At 47.6% G+C, this 24,441-nt stretch overlaps 1 non-coding gene across 1 annotated transcript; it reads left to right on the top strand.

Moving 5' to 3' along the window:
* Positions 1 to 17,527: 17,527 nt before the first annotated feature.
* On the top strand, positions 17,528 to 17,646 carry LOC145402499 (5S ribosomal RNA). Its single transcript, XR_013897794.1, has one exon. It is a non-coding gene; the product is annotated as a 5S ribosomal RNA (ribosomal RNA).
* The last annotated feature ends 6,795 nt before the right edge of the window (positions 17,647 to 24,441 follow it).

Genomic DNA, 24,441 nt, shown 5'->3' with positions numbered 1-24,441 from the left:
AAATCTCCATTCTAGGAGATTTCAGTGTTCACCATCACCTTTGGCTCTCCTCTCCTTTCACTGATCCACCTGGTGAACAAGCCTACACCTTTTCTATCGTGAATGACCTAGAGCAACTTGTACAGTACCCTACCCGTATCCCTGACCGCCTTGGAGAGAGCTCCAACATATTTGACCTCTTCCTTACGACTAATCCTTCTGCTTACCCTGTTAATCTTTTCTCTCCGTTAGGCTCCTCTGATCACAACCCTATTATCTTAACCTGTCCTGTCGCACCGGTACGGCTGGTGAACCCTCCAAAGAAACGTCGACTGTGGCACTTTGGAGCTGTGGATTGGGAGGCCCTTAGGCAGTACTTCTTTGATTTTCCCTGGAATGATTTTTGCTTCCATGGCCAGGAGACATCTGAGTGTGCCTTGCACATTACGGAGGTTATTCTCTCGGGCATGGAAGCATACATTCCTTTCTCATATCCACTGACTAATGCAAGAAACCCTTGGTTTAATCACACTTGCTATAATGCCGTCCGCAACAAGGAGAGGGCCTATATAAAGTACCAGAGCCAACCCTCCCCTGAATCACATCTTTTTTATGTTTCTGCCCATAATCTTGCTAAGTCTGTTCTTTGCTAAAAATAATTTCAGCCTTACTAAATGCTCTCAGCTCTCCAACTCAAATTCTTCTCACTCCTTCTGGCACCATGCCAAAAACCTTTCTAACAACTTTATCTCATCATACTTCCCTCCTGTTTTCTACTCTGATGGTTCTGTAGCTATTTCTTCTACTGATAAGGCAGATCTCTTCGCTCAGACTTTGTCATCTAATTCCAACTTAGATGATTCCTGTGCTGTTCCTCCATTACCTCCCCCCTATGACTTCCTCATGGCTGACATTAAAATATCTTCAGCTGATGTATTTGCTGTCATCACTGGCCTCAATACTAACAAGGCATATGGGCCTGATGGAGTCCCTCCTGTTGTCCTCAGGAACTGTGCTTCTGTGCTTACGCCCTGCCTACATAAACTCTTTCACCTTTGTCTTTCAACCTGTACCTTTCCTTATTGCTGGCAGTTTGCTCCCATGCAGCCAGTCCCAAAGAAGGGTGACCATTCCCTATTGAACTATCTTCCAATTGCTTTAACATCCTGTGTCTCAAAAGTTTTTAAGTCTATTCTTCAGAAAAATTTTAAAGCATCTTTCCTGTCACAACCTTCATTTTGATCGTCAGTATGGGTTCCGTCAGGGTCACTCCACTGCTGATCTTCTCACCTACCTTTCAGACTCCTGGTCACCTCCTTTCAGGACTTTGGTGAAAGCTATGCCATTGCATTTGACATCTCAAAGGCTTTTGATTGAGTCTGACATAAAACTTTAATTTCCAAACTGCCCTCTTACAGATTCTATCCTTCTATCTGTGCCTTCATCTACGGCTTCCTTTCTGGTTGTTCATGGCTGCTGTTGTAGACAGCCATCGTTCTTCTCCTAGATCCATCACCAATGGTGTTCCTCAGGGCTCTGTATCACCAACTGTCTTCCTTTTATTCATCAGTGATCTTCTAAGCTGTACATCTAACCTTATCCACATGTACGCTGATGATTCCACCCTTCACTTTTCCATTCGGTTCCCGCAATGTCCATCTCAGCATTTACTTCAGCAAATGAGATGAGGCTATGGCACACCTAATGTCTGACTTGGCTCATATCTCTGACTGGGGTAAAAATAATCTTGTTGTTTTTAATGCATCAAAGACATATTTTTACACCTATCAACCTGACAAAATCTTCCATGGGAGTACCCACTAATGTTTAATAATATCAAGCTCAATCCTGCATCATCCTTGAACATGCTTGGGGTTTCATTCACTCGGGATTTGTCTTGGAAAGATCATATTACATCTCTTGTAAAATCTGCTTCCAAGAGATTAGGTGTACTAAGACAGCTCTGTACCTTCTTTACCTCTGCACAGTTGTTGACTTTATACAAGGGTTTTATTTGTGCCTGTGTAGAGTACAACTCTCATGTGTGGGGAGGCTCCCCACATACAGCTCTTCTCAGTAGGGTGGAGTCAAAGGCTTTTCATCTCATTAACTCTCCTCCTCTTACCGGCTCCCTTCAACATCTGTCTCTTCACCACACTGTTGCCTCTTTATCTTTTTTGTATCGCTACTTCCATGGCCACTGCTCCTCTGAACTGTCTGCTTGCATCCGTCCACCTCTGCAACGGGTGCGTAGCATCCTTCTAACAACAAACTCTCATCCCTTTTCTGTCCAAGTCTCTAATGCAAGAGTTAACCATTACTCCCAGTCCTTCATTCATGCAACAGGTCAACTCTGGAACTGTCTCCTTCTGTCTGTATTTCCTACTTCCTATGATCTCCACTCTTTGAAACACAGTGTGTCCAGGCATCCCGAAATGGACAGATCTTGAACTGGGCTCTCTTTTGTATTGTTTTTGTTTTTTTCTTGGAAGGAACTGTTTTGTGTGCTCCTAGCCTTTGGCTCCTTCTTCCTCACATAAAAAAAAAAAAAAAATGCCACATCATTTTGGGTGGCCACAGTCCACCAGGCGGCGGGTATAGCCACATTTGTCTTCCAGCCACCATTTGAACTGGCCACCATGTCATTGGTACCCAGGAGAGGGGAGGGACCGCCCTGCACCTCACGCACTCGTGGATCAGTCTGTCCCGTGACTTGCGCAGGTGTGGAGCCATGTCTCCAGAATCCTCCTTGTCTGATCCCGCTCGCCCTTCATGCTGGCCTCTTGCATCATCCACCCCTGCCAAACTTCTGCCAGTGGAGACTAGGAAATGGGCTCAGTGATAGTGCAATAGGGTGTACTTTGAAAGGCACAGTATCAAGTTTAACAGACAGTGGTGAACACTTCCTCGGAAGTCCAGGGTGAAGTTTCATGTGATCCTTCCCCTTCCCACTCTGACATGTCTGAGGAGGCTGTCAGAGTGCTTCATGAGGCTGAAAGCGATGCCTCCACCTCTGAAGAAGAGATGGATGACCCCGGAGCAGGAAAAAGTGAAGGAGATGATGCAGAGGGTGATGGTCATACACTACACAAACACTACCGCCGCACCTCGCCACCACACCCGCGAAGGCTATCAGAGTGCTTCAGGAGGCTGGACCGGCCTATGAGAGTGATGCCTTCACCTCTGAAGATGAGATGGATGACCCTGGATCAGGAAGAAGTGAAGGAGACAATGCAGAGGGTGACGGTCATACACTACACAAATGCTGCCACCGCACCTCGCCACCACACCTGCGACAAGTGCGGCATCCTCTGTCCTTCCTACAGCCCACATCACCACAACTCGGCACTTCAAGGGCTATTTTACCACAACCTGGCCCTTCATATGTTGGGAGTTTGGAAACAAGGGCTGTACATGGTCTGCATGGCCAGCATGGCCAACATGGCCAGCCACCATCTCCCCAGGGAGTCCCAGCTTCAGGTGAGTCATCACCCTCGTCTTCCCCCATCTCCACTCCTCCTTCGACTCCCTCCCCCTTGCCTGTAGCCATGCCCCTGGCCATCCCTGTGCCCAAACAAGAGGCGTGGGTGTGCAGGTGGGCCAACATCACGCCGAAGCTGCCCCAGCGTTGGCAGGCTTGATACTTTTGTGTGGGAGGAGGGTGAAGGATTCCAGCCATCACAACCTGCCTTGGATGCAACAGGGCAGATGTGCAGATGCAAGAGCTGCAGGCAGGTCCACATACTTTTCTGTCCTTCTTCCAGGCAATTTTTACTTCAGCAGTTATGCAATACCTGTTGAACAAAATTGACTTCCACCAGGCTATCTCTGTTCTCTGGCTAGAGATGTCTGTGGGTGAGACCACAAAGATGAGGGATTGGCAGCCAGTAGAGGTGAGGGAAACGTATGCGTGTATTGCGTTGACAATGATGGTGGCCCACATGAAAAAGCATGTGCTCCATGATTTTTGGTCAGTGGACGAGATTGTGCACACACCAGTCTTTGGGAAGTATATGGCCCATGATAGGTACTTGGCCATTTTACGGTTCCTGCATTTCAACAGGAGTTATGGCTCGGCATCCAATGACAGGTTATGGAAAATAAGGCCCATCCTTACCATGCTCAAGGAGTCTTTTGCGAGGCTTTTTCTGGCCATTTCAGAAAGTTGTTATCGACGAGTCGCTTCTTCTCTTCCGGGGCCATTTAGCATTTATTCACTATGTGCAGTCAAAATATTCACCGTTTTAGACAGAAATTCTTCGTCCTATGTGACTGCTAGACTGGATTTGTGCTAGACGTAATATTTTCTGCCACGGGTGTTTATATACCTAGTGATGATCCACATGGTTTTTCTGCTGCAGTAGTGAAAGTGCTCATGGACAGGTATTTCAACAAGCACCACATCCTGTACACAGATAATTGTTACACTTCCCCTGCGTTGATGAAGTATTTACGTGAACATGGTACTGGGTCCTGCGGAACTGTCGATGCCAGTAGGAAGAATTTTCCCTCTTTCCCTGCAGAAACCCAGAAGGATGACCTGCTAACCTAGAACTGTGGTCATATGTTGGCCATTCACTGGCATGACAAATGAAAGGTGAACATATTGACCACAGTTCATCAGGGGGTTATGCAGGACACATGCAAGACAGACTTCAGGACCATGGAACCCGTGTTCAAGCCAGATGCAGTCAATGACAACATCAGCATGCGGTTCATCGATAAATCTGACTTGCAGATAGGCGAGATAGATTGCCATCATAAATCTTGTGATTGGTACAAGAAGGCATTCTTACATCTTCTTGATATCTCAATCCTGAACAGTTATGTACTTTTCAAAGAGGTTTGGGGTAAGAGTTCCTTTCTATGTGAGTATGAGAGAGAACTTGCATGTGAGCTCCTTGCAAAGTATGGAACTGTATGGGGTACAGGTGCAAGGAGGGCAATCTATCAGATGCCGATGGCTGACAGGTTGAGCAGTGCATAGTACCTCTCATGTCACTGTCTTGTGGACCTTGGCCAAACACCTGCAGGCCGTGTGGCCTACAGGCATTGCCACGTGTGTGGCACAACTAAATGTTGGCTGCAAACATGTAAGGACATGCCCTATGAATGTAATGAATACAAGGTGGCACTGTGTCCCACATGCTTCTTTGACTACCACTGTGAGCACAAGTTCTAAGCACAGGTGTGTGGGAGATTGTATATAGTAAACAAGTATGTGCAAGTTTTTTTTTAATTTTTATTTCATAAGTGAAAATGAATTTGTAAATGTTATATGTAAAATTTGTAAATACTGTATCTTTAGTCACCTGTGCAGAAATGTAAGAAAACCCAGTAGGCACCTGTAGAAAATTACTTTCTTTGGTAGAACTTCATTTTTTTTCTTGATCTTGAAACCAGTTTGGAAACCGTGTGATATGCCCTGTAATTGTGATATGAAGTGCATATATCATAAGTGCTGTAGAGCATAAGTATTAAGGTAAGTATTATTACCATGCCAGAAAAGTGTGCAGAAAAGCATAAATAGAAGTAAAAGTGTTTACCTCATAGTCAAGAACAGTTTGTGCAACGTGCACACTAGTCTTTTCTCAAAGCAAATGTAAAGTGAAAAGTTTGTAGAGAGTCATTGGAAAATAAGTAAATATTTATTTTTTCACCTTTTATTGTATCTCGTCAGTCCTCCCACACACCTACAGGGCATGTTGTCACTCTGTTATGGCTGGAAAACCAATGATGAAGCACATGTACAGGGCAATGATTCATCTCTATGGTGGTGAGTATGGAAAGATGAGGAAATGCATGAGAAAATGAGAGTGTTTCACAAGGAAGGCCAGCCAGTGTTACAAGCACACCATTCTGACAGCCTGGTCAGTGCTGCCAACACTAGCCAGGTGCTTGGCGTCCACAGCCAAAGTCGGAGCCGAAAGCTGCCGCGCAACACAGCCTGAATTCACTGCAAGAAACTACCTCTCTTCTCCCCTTCCCTACTCATCAGTGGGACAAACTGCAGACCTGGGGATGGTTTCATTTGGAAGACAAAGAATCAATGAGTAATATGTATCCCTAACTGCTATACTTTTCCAGATATGAAGGTTTGAAAACAGGCTGTTTTCAAGAAAATGCCTGTAGTAAGAAGACATCAGCCTCAAAACAGTGCCAGTGTAGAGGAGTTAATGAACATCCTGCTTATGTTTTTCCAACCTTTCTCTTGGATTCTTCCTTCTGATAGGCACATTCCAGAGTGAAGGACCAAATAAATGCAAGAGAATTACAGTACTGTATATACAGTATATTGTGCTCTTTGTGTACAGTAAACTCTCAATTATCTGGAGTATAGCAGCCAGAGGGGTGTCGGAAGGTTAAGTACTGACGGAAATTGATCCAATATCCTCCCAAACCCCCTCAAAGGAAGTCAAAATGATGAAGTAAAAGTCTTATCCAGTTTGGGGTTACTGATCATGGAATTCGTTTATACGATTTTTGAGGTGGCTGAAAACAGTGATCCCATGCAGGTGCATGCCACCCAGACCTGACGGTAGCTCCAGTTGCATCGTTATACTGTGCATCGCCTATCCCTATTGGTGGGCACTTTCCTAGCCTTACCTGGAGTTGTGTGGAGAATGTGCATACATAGGTATGCACATTCTTTGCACAGTAATGCAAGGGTGCATGTATGTGTGGTCATTGGTTGTGGTCATTGGTGCTGCAGTCTGTTTATTGGTCAAAGAAAGTATCAGGTAAATAAGTGAGGGAGCCAGTCAGAGATAGAACTCAGACAGTTTGGCATCACATTGCCACTGAAAATGTCATACATAAAAGGCCCACCCATTCTTATAAAACATATTTCACTAAAGTCCTGACATAAGTGATGATGTTACACATATACCTGTGTTTAGTAGTCAGTGGAGCAGTGGATTGGGCAGCTGTGTGCACATGAGGATGCGGGAAAGAGCAGCCTGGCATGCTTGTTTTACGATATCTACAGTCTTGCGCAAAAGTTCACTGATAATTTTCGTCCAGCATTGAGCACTGACTTCCATATTTCTTATGCTTCCCCAAACAACAGAGTATTCTCCATTCTTAGGCTATCATGTAAGTCATATAGCTATGACAAAGTTAGTTTATGTAACATCAGCCATAGATCCATCTGGCCATGAAATTGAACTTTTGCTCATGGCTGTACATAATGTGTCAGGCCTATACTGTTTTTTTTTTTTGAGGCGAAGATGCACTCGACTGGTTGATGATGATTGGCTGAATGCAACATGTCCGAATAACATTTACTAACCTAAGTTTCCCCCTCAGATATATATTGTCAATTAATAATTCTAAAGAGTAACCTAATTATAAAGTAATGATGCATTCAGCCAGTCATCATGAGTCTGTCAAGTGCATGTTTACCTTGATAAAATAAACTGAGTATAGTGGCACTCCGCTGATTAAATGTTGCCATATGTTGATTACTGGTAACAAACTTTTATGCTGTTGTCATGATTGTGTAGAACACTCCATCACTACTTTGGTGATGGTATAGTATAATATTTTCACCCAGTCCTTAGGGGACCCTTGGAGATGACTCAGACCAGCCTAGAACATACTTCAGGTGGGTGTTTTTTTTTGGGGGTGGGGTGGGGATGGGGGATTGGAAGTTACTTAGCCCTTGACCCCCAACATATCACCAGTGAACCCAATTTAAATGGACATTGATTTATGACAAACCAATATGTGATAGGTTTTAGACATAACCCCATCACATAACAGGAGGCAGAGTGTGGCAGGACAGGGCAAGTTAGCAAGGCAGACAGAAAGAGGATAGGTAGACTTACCATGTATGAGGGGAGGTATGAGTCAGGCATGAGTGACAGAAATAAAACAGAAGCCATTAAAGGAAATAAGCTAAACAGAAAGTAGCAGGAGAATTTATAAAGCCTGTGTGGTATTAGGAGTATGGCTGCCATTGCTGGTGAGAGTGGTGGCTTTGAGGGAGGGATGGGGGGGGGGACTGACACATTCTCAGTATTTGCAATGTGATACACGGCACAAAAAATGGCATGAAATATTCTGTGGAGGAGGAATATACAGATTTAATATTGAATATGAGAAGAAAACAATAGATTAGAACATACAGGTGCCAAATTAACAAGAAATAAATACTACATTTTCTTAAGCCTGGAATGTTGGAACAGGAACGAACAAAACAAGTGTTCTCAGAAAACATTCAGTGATGGCAGGCATTATCCTTCAGGGAAAATTTCATACTACACCAGGCCCTCCACATTCACGGATACTACTTTCGCGGGTCTCACACATTCTCTGGAAGCCCTGCCGTGGAACCAAGACTGAATTTAATGGGTATGGATGCAAGAAGTTGGGGCATATATGTAGCTGATGACTTGACCACACGTAAGTAGTCATCAGCTATTTGCGATATTTTATGCTGCTTTCAGGTCCCAGATATGGTTTTTTAGGTATAATATGTGCACACTTGCTCACAGGGTGTGATTTGCGGCTGTAGAGGCATTTACGAGAGGGTGCACCAAACATTCACAGAAATTCCACATTCAGGGGGGGCTGTGTCCCCTAACCACTTCGAATATGGAGGGCCTGGTGTATTATCCTTCCACTCATATGTAACATCAGATGCAAGATACCAAAAGTAAATGATAAGTATCATAGTATTTGCTGTATAATATTTATGCACTGTGTAAAAAATATGAACAGCAAAACAATACATAGCAAATATCAAAAGCAGTTTTTGGTGGTGAAACTTAGAGCCCCGAATTTGATCCCCCAACTTACAGTACTGTACTGTTTATTGAGTATTGAACATGAAACAGTAATGAAAACATAAAGACAAGAAATCTGAACAAAACGAAGCCATCTGTTTCGAGCCAGAATTTCAAGTTACGAATAAAGCTGCCAGGATATTGTGCTTGGGTGATGAGACAAGTGGTGTAGGGTAATCTTCAAGGAGACCTAGGACCACCTCTTAAATATTAATATAAATTTTTATCTACCATTCAATTGATTCAGTGACTTTGTAAAGGTGTACAGAAGTGTGTTTTTTAGTGTGAATAGAAATCATCAACAAATAAGGAAAATACAATTACATAAGGAACAGGTTAGGATAAGTTTGATTAGGTTAGGTTAAGTTAGGATAAAGTAGGTTGGGTTAAGTTATGAAAATTTAGATTAGGTTTGGATAAATTGACTTTGATAAGGGTAATTTCATGCTGAAAATGGCATAATAAGATGGTGTCTGTCTGCTGTCAGTGCATGAGAAGATGGTATCCATCTATTGTTAGTGATGTTGAGGATTGTAAACAATGACTGCCTTTTAAATACTATTCACCACTTTTTAAAGAAATAAAAGTAATTAAAACTTGAAAATGCAGTCAGAAAATACTCAAAGAATCCCATAAAGGGCTTTGGTAAAAAAAAAAAATCAAGGAAACTGCAAAAATAGGCGGTCTCATGTCTCCATGAAGATTACCTTGCTGGGATTTCAATTTTTGGACTTCTCACATAATTTTGAAAATTCAACTCCATTTACTGTGACAGAAGTTGACATATGCCGGAAGATGTGGTGACAGATAATTGAGAGTATAATGAATTTCTCGGTTGTCAAAGTCCAAATATATGAAACTTTACTGTAATCCTGTGTTATTAGGGTAATACTGTACTGTACTTTTAATTCATGCAAAATACATTTATACAGAAAGTCCTTGTTGTATATCACTTTTTGTTCAGCTCCTCCTCTTAGAATCCACAATAATGTTCACAAAACTTACCTACTAAAGCTCCAGTGATGCCTATAAAGCTGACTTGCCAGTTCCCTCAGTTTATATTACTGGCTAAATGGAAACTTTGTTATATTTTGGAACATATCTCCAACATAATAACAGGGACTTACTGTGTTATGAAGATATGGTGTGGCAGACAGGTTATGATAGGGATCAGTGCTGTATGCAGTGTTATGAGTAATGGTGATGTTAGATCAGTGAGGCTTATGCCTGTTCTACTATATTTGACCCTCAGTCTGGTCGTATCTTTTTATTTTCATTTTTTATTTTTTATTTTTTTATTTATGCTAGTTCCAGGTGATTTCATTCAGTTTAGGAGAGAAGTTAAACTAGCAGGGCAAATTATAGCTAAAATTAGCTATTTCATTACAAGGGGAATCTCAAAGCTGAATAAAATCATCTGGTGCTAGCAAGAAAATAAATAATAAAGGTTTCATTGGATTAAAATGGTTAATAGACATGCATTACACTGCACAAGCCATACCAGTACTGTGAATGTTGGAGTGCTGCTTGGATAGTAGAGTGTTATGTAGGTAAATAAAGGTGCAGTTTTCATTGAGGTACCTGAAGTATAAAAACGTATATCCAGATATGTCTTGGTAATTTTATTTTTACTTTCATAGGTATTTATTCAGCTTAGGAGAGACCTACTGATGTAGGAGTTAGGTATAGTCTTCAGTACAGGACACCCTCATTTTTAGAATAAAACTATCTAGAAGTAGCAAAATTAACTAAAAAGAGACATCTGAATTGTGGGTTTAACCTTCAGAACCACTGTGTCTAGTTAGTGCTGTGTGGATGAGTGAATGTCATTTTACCCCAGACTCTCAGCAGATGCTAAGGATGTTATGCAATGTACTTTAACCATTAAAGTGAAAATGAATTTGTGAATGCAGTTTACTTTTTCCTTCCCCAGACTTCCATGTTCAAGTGGGTAGAGTGATGAGGTCATGAGTACAAGAGATGTTAGTACAATAGGTTGTCAAGCTATTCAGGACTAGCAGACCTTAAATTGTGCATTTCTGTGGTGTCTGCAGAGAATTTTTTTCCTTTTTTATTATAAGGACTGTTTCTATTTAAATACTAAGTATAATGCTGGCAGAGATTTTTAAAATGTTGAAGGCCAGAAGGGTGTTTCCAATTGCTTTATTACCCTTAATGTTAGTGTCCTTGTATCCCAGGATATTGGGCGAAAAAAACCACCACAGGCCCAAAGGTCCAAGTTATGGAGATGAGCACCATGGTTAAGCACCTCATGGCATCTGCCCCCACACTTACCTTTAGTGTGAGAAAGATTTTTAACTGATCAGAAAACTATCTATTCATCTATTGCCAGACACCTCAATCCCGTTTGGGGTGGCCACAAACAAATCGCCTCCAAGTCGCCCTGTCCCCCGCCATTTCACTCCCCTCCTCCCAACTCACACCCCCCTCTCTCATATACCTCTCCACCCCATCCCTCCATCTCATCCTCGGCCTCCCCCTCCCTCTTTCCCCCTCCACCTCACTCACATACACTCTCTTCGTCAGTCTTTCACCCTCCATCCTCTCCACATGGCCAAACCACCTCCGTGTGTTCCTCATAACGCTTCCTATCACATCCACATCAACACCACAACGCTTCTTTATATCCTCATTTGTCAACCTGTCTCTCCATGTGACTCCACAGGCTCCTCTTAAATAACTCATTTCCACTGCTCTCACTCTTGACTTGTGTCCTTCCAACAATGTCCAAGCTTCACTTCCGTACGTTAGAGTTGGTATCACAATACTGTACTGTTATGTAGTAACTTTTTCACTTCCATGCTCACTTCCCTGTTTCTTATCACTGCTTTCAAAGAACCAGCAACCTTAATCAGAAAACAATGTTCAAAAATTAATTTATGATCAAATATGATGGCAGTATTTTTGTAAAAATCAGTAGCTGTAATACAGGAAATACATTTACCCAATTAAAGAAAGCACTAGACTTCACCTAACTGCTGGAGATTTTGTTATTGAGAGAGCACAAAGCTTCACTTGACTGCATGAGACCCCTGACTAATGAGGAGACTGCATCTCTGAATGTCACTGGGAGATCCAAAACAAGACTTAATTTCTTTTAGGACATGAATCAGATGAGAAAGGAAGCTTTAGGTACAGCTTCCCCATGCCCCATCCTGTGTTACAGATGTTATTAGGCCTGCTTGGAATGAAAGTGGTTGGTGATGGATCGCCACATAGGGTTTTGACTCAAATCCTTTCACTTTTTGTTGCTCTTTCTGAAGTACTGGGATGGGGATGGGCACTAACAGGGGCCTCCATACTTAGAGGCCATGGGATCACATGCCGGGGCATCCGTTCTCAACAAGGGCTGTGGGTGGCAAAGGGTCTTGCACTCTTAGGGCTGGGGACAGGAGTATGGCCCTCAGGGCTGGGGACAGGAGTATGGCCCTCATGACTGGGGCCGAACAATTGCCTGAACTGGTCGTTTAGGCTCCTGACGGAGGATGAGGACCTCCGTCGTTGAGGTGTGGGGAGTTCCCGCCCGGGAGTTCTGGGGGCGGTCTGGGGTTCCTGAGGGCTGCGGTCCCCGGGGCTTGGCGGCGCCGACAGGAAGGGGCTGCGGCACCGGTCGGCGTCAGGGTCCGTGAGGTGAGTCTCCTCCAGGGCCAGTTGTAGGGAGCAGAGGACAGGTGAGACTACAGGGCAATTCCTATACTCCTCTACGCCCGGGACTCTCTCTGTCAGGGGTCGGGGAACAGGCGATAGTTCCAGGCGGCGGAGCGGCCACAGACCGTCTCCTGCTGTAGGGCCCGGCTACTGGCCGAGGCTTCCTGGGGGTGCAGCTACAGGCCATCGCCAAGGCCCGGCTACTGGTTGTGGCTTCCTGGGGGCGCGGCTACAGGCCGTCGCCAAGGCCCAGCTACTGGCCGTGGCATGAGAGAGTGGGTGGCTGCCAGCGGACCCAGGGGCACCTTTGGAGTGGCTACAGGCCATCTGATGAAGGCGGGAGTGGCTACAGGCCGTCTCCTTCAGGAGGGGTGTTGAATGGCCACAGGCCGACTCAGGGGGAACACCTTCGGAGCGGCTACAGGCTGTCTGATGAAGGCGGAAGTGGCTACAGGCTGTCTGCTCATTATCCTCAGAGCGGCTACAGGCCGTCACCTTCAGGAGGGGTGAGCGGCTACAGGCTGTCTCAGGGGGAACACCTTCGGAGCGGCTACAGGCCATCTCCTTCAGGAGGGGTGTTGAGTGGCTACAGGCCGTCTTGGGGGAACACCTTCGGAGTGCCTACAGGCCGTCTCCTTAGCGAGGGACGAGCGGCTACAGGCCGTCTTGGGGGAACACCTTCGGAGTGCCTACAGGCCGTCTCCTTAGCGAGGGACGAGCGGCTACAGGCCGTCTCAAGGAAGACCTTCAGAGTGGCTACAGGCCGTCTCCTTGGAACCCTCAGAGCGGCTGCAGGCCGTCTCCTTAAAGAGGGGTGAGCGGCTACAGGCCGTCTCTGGAGTGCTGGCAGGAGCTGGAAGGGCAGCTCCACCCCTTAGCTGTTGGTAAAGGCTCGCCCGGAAGGTAGTTTGGTATTCCTGCTATGATGACGGCGTGCGAGCTCTGGGTCATAGGGGCACTTGGCCCGGGCTGACTTTGGCCGTTGTCGCTCCGAGTCCAGGCGTGCTGTCGTTGCTCCTCTGTGGGCTCCATGTGGGGGTGTCTGGGTATTCTTGGGGGCACTATACTGCATTTTACCGTGGATGCCAGACTGACATGTATAAACGTTACTCGACAGATGGGGGTTAAATATATATGTATATAAGAGCAGTGTTCTTTGTTTGTCCTTCAATCCAAACCATGGGCCAGAAACCCCAGACCCATATGTATTCTGCATCAGAGTGACCCAAGGATGGCTTTAGGGGGGTTAAAATTCTGATCTGGGTCATTTGAGGTCACCAGTAGAGTGTTTGCCTTTTTGGCCCGGGCAACGCCGGGTACCCTTTGAAATGCCGCCCCACCGAGACACCCAGGGAAGGGTGTTGCAGCACCCACCACCCACCCCGGGAAGGACCCACGGCCCCACACCCACCCCAGGAAGACACCACGGAGGGGCATAAAAGGAGAGCTTCAGGCCTGAGTAAGATGGGCCTAGGTGGCCCACGGACCTATGCCCCTATTCCATGGAACATGGCCGCCAGCAGGAGAGCAGTCCCAGCCAAATACATCGCAGCCGGGCCAGCCCTCACCAGGATCAAGGTGGGACTTGTCCACAGACAGTCCCAAGCAGCGCTGCGGTAACAGCCACTGTATGCACCAGGGAAGGGACGGTCACTGAATGCCCTTCAGTTGTTGTCCCCTGCAGCCCCGTGGTGACAGCCACTGTATGCACTGGGGAAGGGATGGCCACTGTATGACCTTCAGCTGCAACCACCCTTGGAACCAGCCATGCGGCGATGGCCACTGTATGCACTGGGGAAGGGACGGCCACTGTATGCCCTTTAGCTGGTAAACCAGGCAGAGGCAGAACTGCGGTGAGGGCCTCTGTACACACTGGGGAAGGGACGGCCACTGTACGCTCTTCGGCTGTCGACTCTAGGGTCTGTGGAACTGTGGTGACGGCCACTGTATGCATCGGGGAAGAGATGGCCACTGTGCACCCTTCGTCCACAGCCCTTGAGACTACCCCTTTGGAGGAAGTCCCTGGCTCGGCCCACTACCCATCCGGAGGCCGAGTGGGACATCTCTCTCCTCACAGGTGCAGTCCTTCAGAGGAGATGCAGCTTGAGGAACTGTGGCGAGGGTCTCTCCCAAACCTGGGGATCCATGCCCTACAGGCCGCCCCTGGACGATGCCCGATGCTGACGGACACCATGGAGAAGGGACGCCGCAGGCAGCTCCTGACAGCGGCCTGACCGAGTGGTGACCGCAGCCCCACCCCTCCAGGGACACCCCGAGGACCCTGAAGCGTGACCTCCCAAGCCCCAGTTCTAGACGACCCTCTGCCAGGCGCCAATGCGACTTTGGTCCCAGTCTTGAAGGCCACACTGCAGGTTGAGGCCCCACCAGGAAAGGGCCTCCCTGGACGCTGACCTGGGGCCAAACCACAGGTCGAGGCCCCACCAGGAAAGGGCCTCCCTGTATGCCGACCCTCAGCCCCAGCCAAACAACCTCGCCCCTGGCAGTAGTTCCGTGTGTCCTGAGAGAGGACACGCCCGATGACCTGCCTCCCACACCCGGGCACCACCTGTAACCTGCCCAGACCCAACAGTCCAGGAAAATTGGACAGTGTGTTTCCCCTGTGTCTAGTGTACGTGTATGGTGAAACCTGACAGTGTACGTGTATGGTGAAATGTGACAGTGTCCCTAGTGACCTGGCCACATAATATTGTGTGCTCCCAGGCCTTACAGTGTCTATATCTGTCTGGCCACCCATTGTTTTGTACATCGGGCCCTGACAGTGTCCATATCCACCGGGCCGTATAGTGTCATATATATCCAGGCCTGCCAGTGTGTATATCTATCTGGCCATATACTATTGTGCATATCCAGGCCCATCAGTGTCCATATCCAGCTGGCTATATAATATTTATGAGAACCGGAGCCTGACAGTGTCCATATCCACCTGGCCATTTGTTATTGTAATCTTGAGTGTAGTGCTGTGTATAACTAGGCCTGACAGTGTTCATATCAATCGAGCCATATATCATTGTGACTATCGAGGCCTGACAGTGTCCTTCCCTATGTACCTATATTACTGTGTATAACCAAAGCCTGACTGTGTCTATATAATATTGTGTACAGTATATATGCTTGTTGTGTATTGTTAAGGATATGAATTGAGGCAATATATGTATGAGGTTGGTCTGCTGAGTTTTTATGCCCTGTTCCTCTTGTAGTGTGTTCTAGTTCCAGTCTCGAAAGAGAGCCTTCTTCAGTAGCTAGTGTTCTTAGGACGAGGAGTCGACCTAAAAACACCTAGCATAACACCCTTGCAACCCAATTTTTGGCATGGAGACTCACATGGCCTCCAGTTCGGACATAGGCTATGTGAGGTTGACCTCTGAGGTCATTTGAGGTCACTGGTTGGTCATTTGAGGTCACAAGTAACTCAAGCTCGAATGGCCGGACCCAGCAGCCCAGTTTTTCTGATTGAGACTCACTTGACCTCCAGTTCGAACATAGGCTATGTTAGATTGACCTCCGAGGTCATTTGAGGTCACTGGTCGGTCATTTGAGGTCACCGGTAATACGCTCAAATGGCTGGACCCAGCAGCCCAGTTTTTGGCATGGAGACTCACATGAAATCCAGTTCGGACATAAGCTTTGTGAGGTTAACCTCCGAGGTCATTTGAGGTCACCAGTCAGAGGTCATTTGAGGTCACTGGTAATGGTAAACAAGTGCACACAAATACTGTGTGTTAGTCTGCAAAATCTGAAATAGTAAGTTCCTGGATCTCTTATAATCCCTCTTCAAAAGCATAAGAGGTAGTCTACAAGGTCTTTCTGGAGTAGAAAGAGACTGAACTATATAGAACAGATAGGATAAGAATGTTTGCCTTTTTGGCACGGGCAACGCCCGGTACCCCTTCTAGTATATATATATATATATATATATATATATATATATATATATATATATATATATATATATATATATATATATATATATATATATATATAATGCTAGGTGTTTTTAGGTCGACTCCTCGCTCTAAGAACACTGACTGCTGAGCCGGGGTTCTCTTTCCAGACCAGAACCAGAATACACTACGAGAGGAACATGGCATAAAAACTCCGGGCAAACAACCTTATACGTGTATTATCTTAAATCAACAAACCACTAGATACAATGTAGATATAACAAAGGCACAATACACTGTCTGGGTACAAAGTCAATCTCGGGACAGGATGGTTTCTACAGGGCTGCTGAAGTCCTGGGCTCTTACAGGTGTCGGCCGGGTGTGGGAGGGGTCCCATTACGTGTGTCTTCCCATAGAGAGCACGGGACTGCTCTTAGGGTTTGCATTATCTTGAGTGGGCTGTTGGGCAGCGTGGAAAGGGTCCCTTCTCTAGTGTGTCCTCTGTGGGGCGTTCAGTCCCTTGGGCTGGGACCAAATAGGGAGAGTAGGCGTGCTTGTCTGCGCCCACCCTGGAGAGAGGATCGTCATCCTTTGGGGCTGGGAAGGCCACGCCCCAGGGCCCGAGGGGGGCCTTGGGGAGTATGAGGATTGCGGTCTCCCTCCGGTCGGGTCGCCGTCAGGTGTGGGCTGCGGCTTCCTCTCCTCTGGGAGTCTAATAGCAGGTGGTCTCACCTAGGCACCGCCTGGGCTGCTCTCACTCCCGGGGTCACGATGGGGCCTTGCCAGACCTCCTCCAGACAGGGTAGTTCATCCTGGGGACCGCCTGTGGGGAGAACAGGAGGGGTGTCCCACTCAGCCACAGGAAGGGTAGGCTGAGCAAGGGACGTCCTCCAAAAGGGAAGTCACAAAAGGAGAGAGATGGGTGGTGGCTGGTCTCTCCCTGATGTGGCTAGTGGCCGTCGTCAAGGTCCCAAGGGCAACAGGGGTAGGGCAGTTAGTGGTCATCCCTCTCCTGTTGGAGTGGCTAATGGCCGTCACCGAGGCCCGACTTCTTGGCAGGACTGAGGGCTAGGTGCGGCTAGTGTAAGGTGACCAGAGTCCCGATTTTAGGCGGGACAGTTCCGCTTTTTTTATGTCTGTCCTGCTTATTTAATTGCGACTAGAATGTCCCACTTTTTTAGCAAATTAGCCAATGGCCATACCACGTTGAGTACACCGCTTCCCGTCCGATCAGCGAAGTTAAGCAACGTTAGGTCTGGTTAGTACTTGGATGGGTGACCGCCTGGGAACACCAGATGCTGTTGGCATCCCTATGTGTCAAATGGGGTTGGTGGAGGATTAGTGCCCCTCCCTGTAAAACAATTAACTCTAAGCCGTTGGCCACCCCGTTTGGGATACATGGCGTCTGGCAATGAATGAATGAAATCTTACGTGTCCCGCTTTTCGAAAATTACTATTACATTAGATATAAGATGACTTTCCTTTATGAAACTATGACGAATTAGTAAAATTATGCATAATCCAAGTGTAATCTATCTATCTATTGCCAGACGCCTCAATCCCGTTTGGGGTGGCCACAAACAAATCGCCTCCAAGTCGCCCTGTCCCCCGCCATTTCACTGCCCTGCTCCCAACTCACACCCCCCTCTCTCATATACCTCTCCACCCCATCCCTCCATCTCATCCTCGGCCTCCCCCTCCCTCTTCCCCCCTCCACCTCACTCACATACACTCTCTTCGTCAGTCTTTCACCCTCCATCCTCTCCACATGGCCAAACTACCTCAGTGTGTTCCTCATAACGCTTCCTATCACATCCACATCCACACCACAACGCTCCTTTATATCCTCATTCGTCAGCCTATCTCTCCATGTGACTCCACAGGCTCCTCTTAAATAACTCATTTCCACTGCTCTGACTCTTGACTTGTGTCCTTCCAACAACGTCCAAGCTTCACTTCCGTACGTTAGTGTACGCTGGGTAGAATTAGGCTCGACTTCTCGTACCTATTTTACCCAACGTGGAGCGGGGTCCTCTTTCGAGACCGGAGCTAGTGCAATAAAGAGAGGTAGGACATAAAAACCTTCGGCAACACCATACACGTATATTACCACAGTCAGACACAGGACACTTCAGCAGACATTACAACACAATATAGAGCAATACAAAAACCTCATCTAAAATATTGTGTATCTCGCAGGATACTAGCTTTCTAGATACTAATGACAATACAACAAATCTTAGTACTAGGAGTGCAGTAAATACGTACAGGTTCGCGCGGAGCGCGTGAGGAGGGGGGGGGGGTTTGTGATCCACCAGGAGGAGGTAGGGGAGACACGGAGAGTGACTTAAAACGGCGAGGAGACAGTTATGATAATATTGAAGGATGCCCGATATTAGCAAGGGAGTTTAGGTGTTTTCTGTTGGCGAAGATTCTTTGACAAATAACTCTGATTCTTACTTTGGCTTTAAGAGTGGGAGCGAGGAATGGAGAGAGTTTTTAGGAATAGCGTGCGGAGGAGGGGAATATCGTTAATACTCGCCTTCCTTGATATTTTGGTGGAAATAGGTTTCTGTAGGCACAAACTTATTCATTACACATTTTCTAGGCATGATATGTAGACTCTCGCTTCACAACGCGTAACAAAGTCGGAATACTCGTAAATACTATTCCACCATATTACTTAGAGACTAGCCAATAGAACTCCAGTAATATTTTAGTCTTTCTCCGGGTTCTAGAGATATGTCTTTAGAAAGATTCGGGGTGACACTCGCACGTATTTTCACTTTAGGTCTCAACCCACATTCTCGTCCTTCAACTGGATATTGTGTTCTGATTTACCCCAATGGATATTACATAAAGTCACTGCACAATACTTATTCTAAGAGAAAGGGAGTCACACTTAACCTACTTCACGATTGTTACAGGGTCACTCGTATTTCCTCATGGAGAGAAACAAGGACACGTCATCGGCGATCCGGTCGGACTGAGGGCGTCGTCAGGGCGGGGCGAGCCGGGAGGGCACGGGGCGGCTCGCGAGGGCGTCCTCTCGCGTCCGAGGGTTTCCGGACTGGGCTCCGGCGTAAGGCCCGTAGGACTGGGGCCGAAGAGGTCTAGGAACCTCTGGGTCAGGTCCCGGCGTCGCGGGGGCGTGGTGAGGTCTCGCCCGGGTGTCCTAGGGTGGGCCGGAAGAGGCGACAGACTGCGGTCTCCCACGACCAGGGGCGCCGTCAGGGGAGGGCTGCGGCAGCGGCTGTCACGGGGGCCTGACAGGTGTGTCTGCTCGAAGGTCACGCGTAGGGAACAGAGGCCGGGGGAAACAGGGAGGTCTCTCCGGGATATTCTGGAGCAAGACCCCTGAAGTTCAGCCTCCGGTTGTGGAGACGTCCCTCTCCTCACTACACCCTGGGAGCGACCATCGATCGTCTCTACCTGGACACTGGGGGAGCGACCATTGATCGTCTCTACCCGAATATTGTGGGAGCGACCATTGATCGTCTCGACCGGAGTGCTGAGGGAGTGACCGTTGATCGTCTCTACCTGAGCTTTGGGGGAGCGACCATTGATCATCTCTACCTAGATTTTGGGGGAGTGACCATTGATCGTCTCAACTGGAGGGCCAAGGGAGCGACCATTGATCGTCTCAACTGGAGGGCCAAGGGAGCGACCATTGATCGTCTCTACCTGGGTTTTGGGGGAGAGACCATTGATCGTCTCTACCTGAGCTTTGGGGGAGCGACCATTGATCGTCTCGACCAAGGGAGCGACCATTGATCGTCTCTACCTGAGCTTTGGGGGAGTGACCATTGATCGTCTCGACCAAGGGAGCGACCATTGATCGTCTCTACCTGAGCTTTGGGGGAGCGACCATTGATCGTCTCTACCTGGGTTTTGGGGGAGCGACCATTGATCGTCTCTACCCGAGCACTATGGGAGCGACCGTTGATCGTCTCAACCGGAGGGCCAAGGGAGCGACCATTGATCGTCTCTACCTGGATGTTGTGGGAGCAACCATTGATCGTCTCTACCTGGATGTTGTGGGAGCGACCATTGATCGTCTCTACTGGGGTTTTAAGGGAGCGACCATTGATCGTCTCTACCTGGATGTTGTGGGAGCGACCATTGATCGTCTCTACTGGGGTTTTAAGGGAGCGACCATTGATCGTCTCTACCTGGATGTTGTGGGAGCGACCATAGATCGTCTCTACCAATTCACTGTGGGAGCGACCATAGATCGTCTCTACCAATTCACTGTGGGAGCGACCATAGATCGTCTCTACCAGAGGGGCGCTGCCTGGAGTGTTGTTTCTGACTCCACCCCTAGCTAACTCAGTGATTCCGCCACGCGAAGGTAGTGTCTTTCGCCTACAGTGGCAGCGGCGTGGTGGTTGAATGTCACAGGGGCGCACGGCCCGGGCTGACATGCGTCGTTGTTGCCCGGAGTGGTGGTGGCTAGTGGCGGCTACCCCATGGGGTCTGAGTGGGGGTGTCGGCATTCTCGTGGGCGAACTCCGTTGTTTCTGGTTCGCCCTGTTGTCGGGGATACTATGGTATTCTCTGGGAGTTTCTTCAGGAGTACCGTATATGCGTCTGTTAAAGCCACGCATTTCACCACCGTGTTCTTGAAAAAAGTCTCGTCCCTGTGGCTGGAGGTGGAACGCTAGAGTGTTGGGGGTGGTGTAAACGGGCTGGAGGTGTCGGAGTGTGTTCTGCCAGGCGACAGTGTAAGAATTTTCCTCCTGTGCTTGGTCATAGGTGAGGAAGAGGGTGGAGGGGGCGGTGGTCGACTGGAGGATATTTAACAGGTGGTGTGGCCCGCAGAGTCGGTGGTTCTTGGTAAGGGTTGGGGCCCATACGGCCCGCTTAATCCTCATGTTGCTTGGTGTGGCTGTCGGTGTGGTTGGAGGTTGAATGCTGGATAGAGTGGGCGAAGGCCGGGTTTTGTGTCGCGGTAATGCGGCGTTGTCTCTGGGGAGTACAGGTAGAGGGGATTTGGGCCTGATGTAGCTTGACGGTGTGTGTGTATCGGGTGGGTGGGCATAAGAGTCGGCCGGAGGGGGTGGTGGTGGTGGTTCTGGGGGTGGGTGTGGGTGGGGAAGCAGGCGTGCGGGGTGGGCGGGGTCGGTTAGCGCGGGCCGTCGCGCGCGTTGGGGACGCGGAAGAAGGTGAGAACGTCGGAGTGGGCGTGCGTAGGTGTGGAGGGGAGAGTGCGGTGGTAGCGGGTTGTCCTGCGGGGGTGGCGGGGTGGGCGGGGCACGTGGGCTTGGGTGGAAAGGGTGAGGCGGCGGAGGGAAGGGGTGAGGGTGAGCGAGGCGTGGCGGGTGAGATGTCAGGTGTGGTGCAGGGGGTGGTGGAGGCTGAGGTGGTAGGGGAGGTGGAGGGGGATGGCGAGGAGGAACCATCGCACTCGTATGTGGAAGTGACAGGCGGTGCGGGAGCAGGGGGGGGTTGGGGTTGTGCAGGCACGTGCAGAGGGGGGGCGGAGGGGGCTTGAGCCCCTGCCCCTTTGAACCTTGATGCCCAAAGTGCCCTTTTGTCAGAGTTTTTGTGTGTGAAAATCCGTCTGTGCAGCCCAAAATAATAATAAAAAAATAATAATTTAGATCTACCTTGGTCGACCTCGATCACGTGATCCACAATGTGCCCTGCCCTCAGTTGTAGTGATTCGCAATTTTGCATTGCCATTTTCTTGTCTTTTTTCTCGTTGTTTGACGTTTGTCTTTTAGCTGGTATCCGGTTGGGTTGAAAGAGAGAGAGAGAGAGAGAGAGAAAAAAACAAGGAACACCAGTTACACCACAGCCACACATTTTAGCCTGCCGTAATCGTACGTGTCCTGGTCGCGTCACAGTGTGACGCGTCCAGGACACGTCACGGGACTGTTTAGCTGCTAATCAAAGCTGCTGGAGAGGGCCGCGGGTGACAGTGATAGTGCAGATCCGAGGGGGTAAACAAACATCTTGTCTGCCGACTCTGCCGCCGGTGAGTATGTTTTGCATTTGCAGTGGTATTCGTTTGTGCATGGATGGTGTATTCTTACAAGATGCAGTGAATTACTATTAAACGGTCTCTGGTAATAAAGGGCAGATTTTGAATGGATTAAATTTGTGGCTATACAGTACAATGTTTGAGGAGGTATGAAATGTCTCCCTGTCCCAGTGTGTTTGTGTGTGTACAGTGTTTTATATGCATCAGATTGTAGTTTAACGATCGCATATGCGGCATTTCATTGTGCAGATTCTGAGAGATGCCTAGTAAGGAGAGGAGGTTAAAACAAAAACAAAAGGAGCTGTGTGAGGCCGCGAAAGGCAGTGGATCACTTACCAGCTGGATGACAGAGAAAAAGTTACTTGTACCAGCTAGCTATTGACATTGCAGAGTCACAGACTACTACACCCTCCATCTGCCTCACTACACCCTCCATCTGCCCCACTACACCCTCCATCTGCCCCACTGCACCCTCCATCCTGCCTCACTACACCCTCCATCCTGCCTCACTACACACAGTTTCAATGTTGTTCTCAATAACAATACCAATCAATCATTATCCCACCATTCACGATAGACAATGTAACAGCAGATTGTACCTTGTTTCTAGATGGACTGGGAGCGAGTCATGACGAATCAGATGAGAGAATGGAAGGAGAGAAAGAAGAGAAAGAAGAAGACACTGTGCATCAGAGAAATGAGAGCTTGCTTGGAAACAGAGAGCCAGGAGGAGACAGAGGCTGGAGGAAGGCCTGGAAGGGTGTCAGAGGTTATTGAGCCCACACAGAATGTTGAGGTAGAGGAAACAGCTATCCAGGAGAAAGATGTTGGAGTGAGAGAGGCAGAGCCTGAATTACAGATTACACAAACTGTGGAGGTAGAGGGAGCAGCAAGCCAGGAGGAGGCAGATACCAGAGGGAGGCAAACATTCTCACACCTGCTTGAACTTACCCACCCAAATGATCCTGCCCATGTCCAACAACATAACATCAAATGTGATGATTCCTTCATTCAGTTTTGCAACAGTACCGGACCCTGTCAACCAGTACTCTCATCCTTTCCAAAAAATGAAAAAGGGCGGTCATTTCAAAAGAAATGGTATGAGAACAACACATGGCTAGAGTACTCCCCAAGTCTTGACGCAATATTTTGTTTCAGCTGCCGTCTTTTTTTGAGTGAAGAAAAATACACAAGCCGGAAAACATGGAAATCAGAAGGAGTTAATCAGTGGAGAAAGGCTCTTGATAGAATTAAAGATCACAGTGCCTCAGAATCACACATGTGTAGTATGGTGAGGTGGAACAATTCAAAAAAGAGATCACTGGAGGCAGCTTTCGAAATGGGTGACCGTGCATCACAAGCTGCTAAAGACAGGGAAAGAGAAAAAAACAGAGAAATCTTGTCCCGTTTACTAGCCACCACACTTTACCTGGCAAGACAGGGCATGCCTTTCAGAGGAGACGATGAGAACCCGTTAAGCCAAAATCGAGGTAATTTCATAGAGTTGGTAGAGTTATTTGGTAAATATGACAGTATACTTAAATTGCACTTAGAATCGGTAAAACAGAAGCAAGGACCTGCTAAAAGACCTCTTGTCTCACTCCTATCCAACAAAAGTCAGAATGATATGATTAGAGCTTTGGCCATATCAGTAAAAAGAGTGATCCAGAAAGAAATCCAAGAGAGCAAAATCTTTTCAATTCTCATGGATGAAACCACAGATGCTGCACACACTGAACAGGTTTCTTTCGTCATTAGGTATGTGCATAACATGAAAATCAATGAGCGCTTTCTTCAGGTGTGTAACATTCAAAACACAAGGGGAGATTCTCTTGAAAACTTAGTGATAGGTCTACTTGAAGAAAATAATCTGAAGTTGGAAAACATCCGAGGTCAAGGTTACGATGGTGCTGCAAACATGAGCGGACGCTTTAACGGACTTCAGTCAAGAATCCTTAAAAGAAATCCAAAGGCATTGTACGTACACTGCCAGGCACACTGCCTTAATCTGGTGTTAGTTGAAAGTGCAAAGTCGAAAATCTGTTTTGTCAGCTTCTTTAACTTAGTTGAGAAACTTTATGCTTTTGTGGCCAACTCATCCAAACGACACTCTGCA

Source organism: Coenobita brevimanus, chromosome 57, assembly GCF_032717465.1.
Source record: "Coenobita brevimanus isolate Jiangsu-jjx chromosome 57, ASM3271746v2, whole genome shotgun sequence".
In the NCBI taxonomy this organism is placed as follows: Eukaryota; Metazoa; Arthropoda; class Malacostraca; order Decapoda; family Coenobitidae; genus Coenobita; species Coenobita brevimanus.
Note: the sequence above shows the minus strand (reverse complement) of the source record. Positions and strands in the feature narration are given on the sequence as shown.